The sequence below is a fragment of the Ictidomys tridecemlineatus genome, chromosome 14 (genome assembly GCF_052094955.1).
Source record: "Ictidomys tridecemlineatus isolate mIctTri1 chromosome 14, mIctTri1.hap1, whole genome shotgun sequence".
Lineage (NCBI taxonomy): Eukaryota > Metazoa > Chordata > Mammalia > Rodentia > Sciuridae > Ictidomys > Ictidomys tridecemlineatus.
Genome location: NC_135490.1, coordinates 57,296,583 through 57,308,627, shown reverse-complemented (window position 1 = coordinate 57,308,627; position 12,045 = coordinate 57,296,583). Strand labels below are relative to the sequence as shown.

The following is a 12,045-nucleotide window of genomic DNA, read 5'->3' as shown; positions in this document are numbered from 1 at the left end:
TAGTAGAGTCAATCTCTCTCTCTCTCTCTCTCTCTCTCCTCCCCCCTCCCCCCATCCCGCTTCTTGAACATCATTTATCATCATGTCCTGAGCTGGTTTTCTCCACCACATTCTTCTGTTATGGATGGGACCATATTAAATGCCTATTTAACAAGTATAAAGGTTCTGTCTCACCTTGAGCCCTGAAGAATATAGGTCAGCCATCTATGGACCGAGACCTCTGAAACCCCTAAACAAACTTTTCCTCCTCTAATTGTTCTTGTCAGATCTTTTGGTCAAAGCAGCAAAATAGCTGAATAAAACCAGATTCCAGGAAGGGGAAAGTACTTGGCCAAAGTGTGTTATTTTGATATACATTGCTAAATTTTGCTCCATAAAACCGTACCAATTCATACTTCTACCAACAGAATAAGAGTGGCCATTCATCAGGAGCCATTTACTAACTCTCAACAGCAATATTTTATTTTTTTTCTTTTAACATTCTGTTTGAAAAAACAGATGATGAAGTTTTAGAAAATTAAATAACAGGATATCATATAGAGTAGTGAAATGTGGAAATCAAGGTTTTCTCATTGGCACCATGCTTGTTTTACTTAATTTACAATTTTTACCAATTAATTTTCAATTTTTATGCAACATCCCTCAAAAGGTCAAAAAGTAAATAAGAAATCCAAACCCTTCATAAGTAGCACATCTTAGGTCTCAGCCCGACACCTGAAATTAAGAATAAATGACTCAGGCAAGCTGGAAATCCTTTAATAAAGAGCCCAATGGAATGATCTTTCTTTAAGAGTCAGCATGAATAGCCTGTCATTCAAACATGTGTCACCTTCTTCTGGCTCTTTGCACTGAAATCTCTATCAAAACATTTTTTTTCAGCCAGATGTGGTGAGCCGCGTCTGTAATCTCAGGGGCTTAGGAGGCTGAGGCAGGAAGGTCTTCATTTCAAAGCCAGCCTCAGCAAAAGTGAGGTGCTAAGCAATTCAGTGAGACTCTGTCTCTAAATATAATATGAAATAGGGCTGCAGATGTGGCTCAGTGGTCCAGTGCCCCTGAGTTCAATCCCTGGTATCCCTAGCAAAAAGAAAAAAAAAAAACCTTATATTTTTAGTGGCATTGCATCTGTAATTTCTCTCATCCTTGTGTAGATACCACCCTGCTCTTGTCTGCTCCTTCCTGAGACTGAACCCCATGGCTTCCATTAAGTGGCAGAGTTCTGATGGAGAGAATATTTGAAGTTGATGTAGAAATAGTCAAAAAAAAAAAAAACCTGTTGACTACTGACATGAGGTTGGAAGGGATGGGAAAAGATGAGGAAGGAGTTTCTTTACCAAACATTAATGCAGCAATATTTTAAAAGGCCATTCACTGTTCCACCCACCCTAAGAATGACGTAGCTCCTCCTGAGGATGATGAGAACAAAGAAAAACAGACAGATGGGATCCCTGTTTGAGATCAAGAATCCCTGAAAGTTGAAGGAGGAATACTTTCTGAACTTATTCTGGCTGCAAACTGCTCAGACATCACAGGTTTGCTTGATGTTACAGGCAAGACCCTTGTCTCACCATGATCAAGAGAAAACTCCTGGGGAGATTGACAAGACCTCTGATATCCAAAACAACTCTACTAAAGAGGAGGAATCCCACATACACAAAGAGAACTAGTGGTGTCGAGAGATGCAAATCGTTGTGCTCAACACTGCAACACTGTGAGGACTGTTCTGGATACTAATTGCCCTGCTCTGTATATGATTGTCGATATTAGACAGACAATAAACACGTGCAGCAGCAAATCAATTGTGTTAATCTAATATTCATCCTCATTGCACCTAGATTGACTATAGAATCCAACTCTACGGCTGAGATTCTCCTAATGTGAGTGAAAGTTTCCTTTATCTTTACCCTGAATAAAACTGAACCATGGGTTTTTTTCCAAAGAAAGTGGCATTTTGAGCATTCCTTCTTTTCATAAAGCAATTTCTGCCTAGTTTATTCTCCAGTTGCCTTTAGTGGGCTTTTAAAAGTTGGCATCGTAAATAAAACAACTTTCAGAAAGTTTTCTGAGACAGAATTATCTAAATGTTATCTTCATTGACGAGTTAGAAACTGGAGAAAGGCTACTTGAAGTGAAAGTTCTTTGTGGGGCTATTAGGATGTTCACCTGCCTCCAAGAGTCCAGCAGTACCTGCCCTTGATTAGCCCGAATGCAGCAGGGTCCCTTAACTGAACCCCAAGACTTTGGTTTAGAATCAATTAATATTGTTATCAATATTCTCCACTTGGAATATATTGCCTAGAGACACAGTTACTAACCAATCACTTGGTGTTTTTGCAGGGCAGAAATGTAAATAGACAGTTTGCTAGCTTTTCCATTGAAAACACTTTTTTTTTTTTTTAAAAATTATCTTTTGAGGGAATAATATATATCTGGAATTCCCTTTTTAAAATACAAAACAAAACCTTTTATGGTAACAAGCACATTAAAAGCACTGTCATTGTGAAGTAATTTCATAACCTGATCACCTTCAGACCCCTTAAAAAAGGAAGCTCAGCCAGATCATGTGAGTTTACACCTAGGAAGAATTAGATCCAGAAAGATGAGGTGAGAGAATTGATCCCAGGAAATCTCCACTTGTTTCATAATATAGCACACAGGCTGCCAAGCATTCTAGAATGTTCATTATGGTTTAGTCACTTCCCAGAATGAGACCCAAATTCTTCACAAAAAGTGTAGGCCACCAGTTCTACTTCTTTCCTTGTATCCTTGTCCCGAATAGGGCCTCTCCTCTCTTATAGGGCCTCTCCTCTCTTGTGCACACATACTTTTAACTAAAGAGAATAATGTTCCCAGGCCCTAAGCCAGGGGCTTCTCTGCGTGGCTTACAATGGATGTGTTCTAAAGCAGATTTCAGTGGCCAGAGTTGGAGGGACTGCAGTGCTCATGAGACCATGGGTTTTTGTTCCTTGGGGACCAACTAATCTGTGTATCCCCCTACTATGCCTCTGCCAAAATGTATGTCAAAAAAGAAAAGAAAAGAAAGAAGGGATCTGGGGAAGGAGAAGTGCAGAGGGGAAAAGGAAATCATTGGTACCTACATCTTGCTTTATGCCTTGCAAGGCATGTAATTTTTTGGTTAAATTGTGATGATAATCTCTCAATCTTTTTTCCTTCCCTTTTTTGCTCTTTTTTGTGTCACACTTTTTTAATGGCGTTTTTCTTTTCTGGGACAATATTTTGGAGAAAAGAAAAGGTCTTCTTTACAAATTAAGAGATTACTTCAAATAATAAGTATTTAAAGAAATGGTAAGTTATACCATTATAATATTTTTTTCTAATTACTTATACACTAAAGTAGAATACACTTTGACATCATACATAAATAGGGTGTAACTTCTTATTCTTCTGGTTTTACATGATGTAAAATCACACTGGTCATGTAGTCATATATGCACCTAAGGTAATAATGTCCAATTCATTCCACTATCCTTCCGACCCCTTATTCCTTCCCCTCCTTTCACTCCTCTCTACTTAATCCAAAGTAACTCTATTCTTCCCTAACCTCTACCAGTTTATGGTGAATTAGCATCCACATATCAGAGAAAACATTTGGCCTTTGGTTTTTTAGGATTGGCTTATTTTGCTTAGCATGATATTCTGCAGCTCCATCCATTTACTGGAAAATGCCATAATTTCATTCTTCTTTATGGCTAAGTAATATTCCATCGTGTATGTATATACCATATTTTCTTTATCCATTCATCTGTTGAAGGATACCTAGGTTGTGTCCATAGTTTACCTATTGTGAACTGAGCTGCTATAAACATTGATGTGGCTGCATCTCTGTAGTATGCTGATTTAAAGTCCTTTGGGTAACTGGATAAAAATGTTGGTTCCATACCAACTTTTCTGAGGAATCTCCATACCACTTTCCATAATGTTTGTACCAATTTGCAGTCCCACCAGCAATGTATCAGTGTTTCTTTTCCATCACATCCTCGCCAACACTTACTGTTGCTTGAATTGGAGGGACATGAAATCTTAGAGTAGTTTTGATTTGCATTTTTCTAATTGCTAGAGATGTTGAACAGTTTTTCACTTATTTGTTGATCAATTATATTTCTTGGTCTGTGAAGTGTCTGTTCAATTCCTTAGCCCATTTATTGACTGGGTTATTTATTTTTTTGGTGTTAAGTTTTTTGAGTTTTTCATATATCCTGGAGATTACCGCTCTATCTGAGGTGCAGGTGGTAAATATTTTCTCCCATTCTGTAGGCTCTCTCTTCACATTATTGATTGCTTTCATTGCTAAGAGGAACATTTTTAGCTTGAATCCATCCCATTTATTGATTCTTGATTTTACTTCTTGTACTTTAGGAGTAATATTCAAAACACTAAAAAAAAAATAGGGATAAGAGGAGCATGCCTCAACATTGTAAAAGGTATATGTGCTAAACACGAGACCAACGTCATTCTAAATGGAGAAAAATTGAAAGCATTCCCTTTAAACACTGGAACAAGGCAAGGATGTCCTCTTTCACCAGTTCTACTCAACATCATCTTTGAAACTCTAGCCAGAGTAATTAGACAGGAGAAAGACATTAAAGGGATACGAGCAGGAAAAGAAGATCTAAAACTATCACTGTTTGCCAAAGGCATGATTCTATCTTTCGAAGATCAAAAGAATTCCACCAGAAAACTTCTAGAACTAATAAATAAATTTAACAAAGTAGCAGAATATAAATCAATACCCATAAATTAAATGCCTTCCTATACATCATTGATGATTCTACTGAAAGAGAAATTAGGAAAGGTACTCCATTCACAATAGCTTCAAAAAAAAAAAACTTGGAAATCAACCTATCAAAAGAGGCAAAAGACCTCTACAATGAAAACTACAGAACACTAAAAGAAGAAATTGAAGAAGACCTTAGAAGATGGAAAGATCTCCCATGCTCCTGGATAGGCAGAATTAATATTGTCAAAATGGTCATACTATCAAAAGCATTATACAGATTTAGTGCAATTCCTATTAAAATCCCAATGACATATTCAAAGAACTAGAAAAGGCCATCATGAAATTCATTTGGAAAAATACGAGGCCCAGAATAGCAAAAGCAATCCTTAGCAAGAAGAGTGAAGCAGTAGGCATCACAATAACAGAACTTAAACATACCACAGAGCTCCAGTAACAAAACCAGCATGGTACTGGCACCAAAACAGACATGCAGACAATGGCACAGACTAGAAGTCACAGAGATGAACCCACATAAATACAGTTTTCTCGTATTTTACAAAGGTGCCAAAAACATTCACTGGAAAGAAAATAGCCTCTTTAACAAATGGGGCTGGAAAAATTGGAAATCCATACATAACAAAATGAAATTAAAGCCTTATCCCTCATCATGTCTGAAACTCAACTCAAGTGGATCAAAGAGTTAGGCAGTCGAACAGAGACTCTGCACCTGATAGAACAAAAAGTAGACCCAACTCTTCATCACGTCGGCTTAGGATCTGACTTCCTTAAATGATACCTTTTTGAGAAAGCCATTTATATTAGACTAACAGTAACAATAACAAAAAATCCTTTCTATAATAAAATTATTTCCACCAAATCATGAAGCTTCATCATGCTTTCAGCAATCCTTTGATAGTGATAATGAAAAATTAAGTTTCTAGGAAAGGTCAATTTTCTGATTAAAGGTTTCAAATCTTAAGTGGCAATTCTCTTCAGGGAAAATATTTCTACAAAGTACAGATCTGCACTGCTGATAGTCAATACAGCCTAGGGGAGGTGTGGGCTATTTTTAAATTCATTGGTGATCCCTAATAATTGTGGAGTTTACCTTTCTGTAAACATTTTCATGTATATAAGGAGGAAGCAGAAGAGTAAACCAGTGGAATGATATGCTTTGGAACCTATGGCTAGGATGCATCCTCAGGGGAGTATTTTCAAGGTCTGTCTTTTTCCTTAACAGAAACTAAGCTAGCCAGTAGAAACTTATGGTCAGGTTCCAAATAAAAATCTCTTTACCACCTTTTACAAGATTTATTACAAAGACATCAATGACAGTCACTCAAAGAGACAAGTGAGGATCATTTCCCATACAATTAAAGAGCTTCCCTCTCCTAGCTGAATTCACAAATGTCCTGCTAAATAACATTGTGACTTTGCACTTTGCTCCAGCAGCACTGACTGAATAGATTTCCTCATATGTCCTTGATAAACACCTCAAATTCCTAGGTGCTTAAACTTTACGCAAGACATTATCAGTCTAGCTGTTTCTACTCTGCTTGACCCAAGGTAAGATTTACATTAGTCCTTTGCTAATGTCGGTATTGACTCCCATAAAAACTATCATCATGGAGATAGCATCTGGCACCTAATGCTTTACCAAAGGTGCCCAGAGAACTGGAGGATATGCTCCAACTTTCTAAAGCCAGCAGAGAATTCGTCAGCTTTAGGAAAGAGAGGGCACCAGATAACACATCAGTGCATCTGTATTCCTCATCTTGCTAATGATAACAAACATCCTAATGCTATGCAGGTAAAAGAAGGCATTCATGGTCTAATACATGAGATGTTCTAAACTCAGGTGATTCGGTCATTTATGTACCTTTAGAGCTGGCCCAGTACAGCATCTTTATAAGAACTAGAAAAAGGCATGACCTCTGGGGTGGACACAGTCCCATGCCTAGAACTAATTCTTAAGAAGTGGAGCACAAACTGATGTCAGTCAGACCTTGGCAGGACACTTTGCAAGTGCACAATTCAGTTTAATTTCTTTACAAAGGTCAAGGGATGCTATGGCCGATGTCATGTATTCCAGGCTGAGCATTGAACAGAGGGAAAAAAAGAAAAAACAAACAAACAAACCTGAGGTTCAAGACTAACTAAAACTGTACTAATATTTCATTATGGGAAATATATTCCTTTTATGTTTAGATACATACTTGCTTTGTTTTGAGGGAGAAAAAAGCCCCTAAAAATAACATCCATCTTATTAGGGCAGAGAAATTAGAAGTTGATACCAAGTAAATTCTGGTTCAAGTTCTCCAGAAAACTACAAAGTAATTTGTTTCCCCTTGATTTTTTTTTTATCTATTTCCTGAAATCTATCTCCTTGTACCTTCCCAGCCCAATCGTTAGAGCAAAGAGCAGGCGTGAAGGAAAGATTGAGGACTTAGTTGAATTTAGTTGTGTCTAAACTATCAGATTTTCCTACCTGGTTGGCTAAGCCAGGTATCTTTGTGCAGATGAAGATGTCTCCCAGTCTCACAAAGACTGTGAAAACCAGTCCAATATAGGATCTTGGCAGCCTTGCTCTGTTGTCACTGGCATGCCAACAGAGGAGAAAAATGGGAGATGGAAAATTAAAAGTCAAGGAGAACAGGGCAGTACTCTCCACTCAAATTCTGTTTCAGAAAAGAACCACACAAAGACACAGAAACTCACAAATATATATACACGCTCTCATGAAAATTTACCAATAAATTTAGAAACTACAACTGAATAAAGAAAAGTCAACACAGGATAGGACTGAGAATCTGTTGTCATGATTACATTATTTTTGGTCGTGCTCATGAAGCGATTTGATGCATAATGTGCTTAATGAAGTGGGCATCTTGAGGAATTCGGCCCAGTTTGGCATTTTTAGTTGAAGGAAAGCACAGACCAATATTTAAAAACAGACAGCAGAATCCTAAGAATGGTGCCAGCCTTTGGAGTCAATGAAGGGAATTCCTGAATCCATCTCACGGAATCTCTCTGCCCAGTGACAAGTAGACATCCTGTCAGGCAAGACAGATAGTCTCATTTGAAGTAAGAAGTCCTGAACAGATGAGAATCTAGGCAAATCTCTGCTAGATTCCAGATGTTAAAACAAGAATTTCTGCCCAGTGCTATACTCAGGCACACAATTTTCCCTCCACACACATACACACGCATACACATGCGTCATGTGTACATACACACAAAGTTCCATAAATACACACAAGGAATGCAGCTGTTTTTACATTTAAAAATTCCACCTGCAGTGACAACCGTTTCCGATCTCCGTGACTAAAAGGATTTCTCTGGTCCCAACTATTTTCCTTCCTTTTCTCCTCTCTCCCTTTCTCCTTCTTCTCTCATTCACTCTCTCCCTTGTCTTCTTTTACTTCCTCTTCTTTTCTCCCCTACACTGTTATTCAGAATGACTGTCTTTTGCTTTATGACAAAAGAAGCTTCCAGAAGACCCTGATCTGCTTGCAGCCCTGCTTCTTCTCTCACCATCTCCAGATGCCTCTGTGTGATTTGGGCCACCCAGTCTGCAGTGCTGATTGGTCTGCTCTGGTTGTCTTGCTCCTCAGAGGGCTTAAACCAGGCTCCCTATTCCAGCTGTTTTTCCTACTGGAGCTCCACAAAGAGAAGATCATGGACTCCCGGGAGGGGAAATGGACATTAAACAGTACCGTACACAAGAGCAGGTAGACTAATGGAGTCTGGCCTAACAAGAAGAAAATCACAATGGGATCAAGCCTTCGCTGATAAGCCAATGTAGCAACTCTCCACAAATTATTACTGCTTCTGATACAACTAGCAGAGTTCCAGGGTGTGTGAAAGTGACTGTGTCTGTGTGTGTGCATGCTTTAATCTCAATGGGTGTGACCTGTTCGTTTTGGAAGAAGAGAAGGTGGGTGCCCTATTGGATGAAATGCTTGTGAAGTATAAGCTTGAGGCAGTGACCAAGCTCATGAAATTGCCCTAACTGTCCTCACATTTCATGGCTTTGTTCTTGTGTTGACCCCAGAGCAGTGCCCTGAGAAACATGCTGGGCTAGTATCTGATGTAGAACCCAGTTCATATTGCTACAATTCATTTCAATTCGATGGAGTAGTAAGAGTTTGTGTTAGGCCTGGTAGAAATACTGGGAAATAGCAGTGAACCAGGAAAATAAGGTCCCTGCCTCTGTGGAGCTCCTAATGTAGTGCAGAACAGTTACTTCCTGTACACTTGCAGTATGGTAGCTGTTAGTGAAATCATTTAGATACACAATAACTCAATATCAAGAATCCTAAATGACTCTGATTTTTCATACATTGTACGATTTATTCTTAGTACGAAAGTCCAGATATATTGGTGTACATGCAAATCATTTTGAAGGCAAAGAAATATTTCCTTCCATAAAAAGATCATAGTAGTGTATACTATAGGGCATCTGCATGGTGAGCTGCCAGTCAGAGGCACGAGCACACAAGTCTCATAGGTTCCATTGTCCCAAAGCTGCCAGAGCTGCAGTTTGGAAGCTGGAGGGTCACGGGAATTCAGCTACCAACTGACATCCAAAGTCTGTACATCACACATAATGGTGAAGCACTTATGTCTGGGCACTTTACAGAAGATGAAACACAAGCTTGTTTTCCTTCATGTTTACCATACTAAGACAAGTCAAAGTACATAGAAAGCTTTGCTTTCTTTCTTTCTTTCTTTTTTAAGTATAACACAGATAGAAGAATGCCTTTAGGTGCTTAATCCATATTCTAACAGGCATCCTCTCCATTGGAATCTACAGTTTACAAAATACATGCCTGACAACATAATTCTCTATTTGTGTGTATGTGTTAGTATATACGTTCTTATCATTTTAAAAATATTTGTTTCTTTGTCAGAGAACAAATTCTTATACTATGTCATTGGCCTAATGAACAATTTATAAGTACAAGGAATCAAAAACACTCCAAAACTGAGGTTTTCTTTTGTTCTGTGTTCCAATCCTGTCTGTAAGAAAAAGAGTTGCTAGTGGTTTTCAATAGTAGTTAAGACTCCGGCCCTTCTAATTAGTAGGCAGATTTACTCTGCACCAACAGCTGACAATCCTTAGTCAGGAAAGAGAATTCTCCCTGCTAATCATATGCTTAGTAACCCGATGCATGTAGATTTGGTCTACATTTGTGCTTTTAAGGTTAACAACATGTGAGGGTAGAAATGATCAGGCCAAATATAGATTTTCCAAAGCAAAGCTCTCTTGTGCTCTTCAGAAAGATTATACAGCTTAGGAAGGCTAAGAATTAACTCTCACATGCACAAGGATAGACAAGTTCTCCTATATGGCCCATGAAGGGAAATAGTGAAAACACAGGAGAAGACACACACATAAAGTTACCATCATCATCCTCAGTCCATAGACATTCAGCATGCTAAAATGATCTGTTCTAACAGACCCACTAGGTGTCCATTTCCCCTATCAGTTCAAAAACTCCTGGAGACAGGCAGAATGAGACTCCTGGGGATTTAATTAGGGAGGCCGTAAATCTCTTCACATTAAAGTTTGTTTTCATGCAGTGCAAACAGACCCTAATAGCTGGCTTGATGGTCTGCCCAGGAAACTGATGGAAGAGAACAGCCACTTTCAGGGATGGCCACAGAGTCCAGAGGCTCCACTGGAGTTTGCCGGAGATCACTGGCACAACTCCAGCAGTGGGAACTTCCCCGAACAGAGTTCACAGTGTTGGGAGAATCAAGCATGGAAATCAAGCAGCCATCCTTAACTTTCACACTGGAAAAGCAATGAGTTGTATTAGCTGGCATTATCAAAGTTTCTTATTGTTTACTATGCAGCACACCTTGAGCTAGAAAAGATTTTGAAACAAGTTTCCACAGAACAAATGAAATGTCTATGCCGACTGTTAGCCAGAAGAGACAGTTATAAATTTTTAAAATGTTGTTTAGTATTAGAGGAAAAGTCATGAATATTTTGGATATGTAAATATATGCACACTACACTCTACAAATTCCTCATATCTGACAAACACCATATTGGTGGACATAGGCTGGTAGATAATTCCACCAACAGGGGGGTTTTGTGAAATGCTTCTCTGGAAAAAAAAAAATATATATATATACACACACACACACACACACATGCACACACATACATGTATTGTATATATATATATGTATATACATATATGTGTACATGTATATGTGTATATATACATACATATATACAAAATACATATGTGTGTGTGTATATATATATACACACACACACAAAAGGAAAAAGAAAACATGAAAACATAATTTGTGTCTCTTTAAAGTCTGAGCAGTTCTTAGTGAAGATTACATTAACATTTCTATAATGGATGCTAATAATGCTGAAAAGCTAGTGGCAAATCTGTACTGAGTCTAAAACCTTAGTTATATAGAGTGACTACTTCATAATCCCTTGGCAGCCTGTATCACATCTCTTGATCATGTTGTGGAATGGCCCATTGGCCTTAATTTCCTTTTTAACTTATTTATAAATCCATCTATTACTATGTAGTTGTTATCCCTATGTGAAGTTTCTTAAGAATCACATGAGAGTCAAAACACAAATTTCCTGTTTTGAAAGAGATTGGGATGCTAATAAGACTTACTCATAAGTACTAACTACTGGAATAAAAAATGATCAAAAAAGAAAGAGAGGCACAAAGAAATGGCACCTAGACTCGAGATAGATCAGAATGTAAGTTATAATCAAGATCAGAGACAGGACAAGAGTGCTGAAGTGCTCCGGAGATGTCAATGCAGGTGAGGACTGTGGGTACCCAGGCTGTGCCTGGAAGTACTTGATAGCCAGAAGGGAGGAGGGAGCGCATGTCAGGAGGCGGGAAAGACATGGACAATGAAGAGAAATGGGTATGACAGGAAGAAGAGCTCCCTGACTGAAACAGAGCACTGATGTTACTGAACAGGAATATGAAAGTTGGAGAGGCAGGCAAGATTCAGATTATTACAGACTTTGAGTGTCAGCGGAATCCTTGCATGCAGGGAAACACATGATACACAGCTGCCTGGCGACATCACAGACATTAAATGAATGTCTTAAGTAGGGCTGAAAGAAATCCATCTCCATGAAACACTGCCCCAACCTTCAGGGTTCTTGCTAAAGACTTAAGAACTACAGTGTTCAAGTAATTCCTTTCTAAGGAAAAGGACTAGTTCCTGACGTGAATACCCACACCCACTAGTCTTTAGGGTACTTGTCATCATCTGTCATGGTACCAAACAGGGGCAGGAGTATC

At 38.5% G+C, this 12,045-nt stretch overlaps 1 protein-coding gene and 1 pseudogene across 8 annotated transcripts in view; one reads left to right on the top strand and one right to left on the bottom strand.

Annotated features, from left to right (window-relative positions):
* Nrg1 (neuregulin 1) overlaps window positions 1-12,045 on the bottom strand; it is a 986,545-nt gene that overhangs the window by 537,482 nt on the left and 437,018 nt on the right. The window lies entirely within an intron of this gene.
* On the top strand, window positions 1,192-1,664 carry LOC101970605 (S-phase kinase-associated protein 1 pseudogene; annotated as a pseudogene).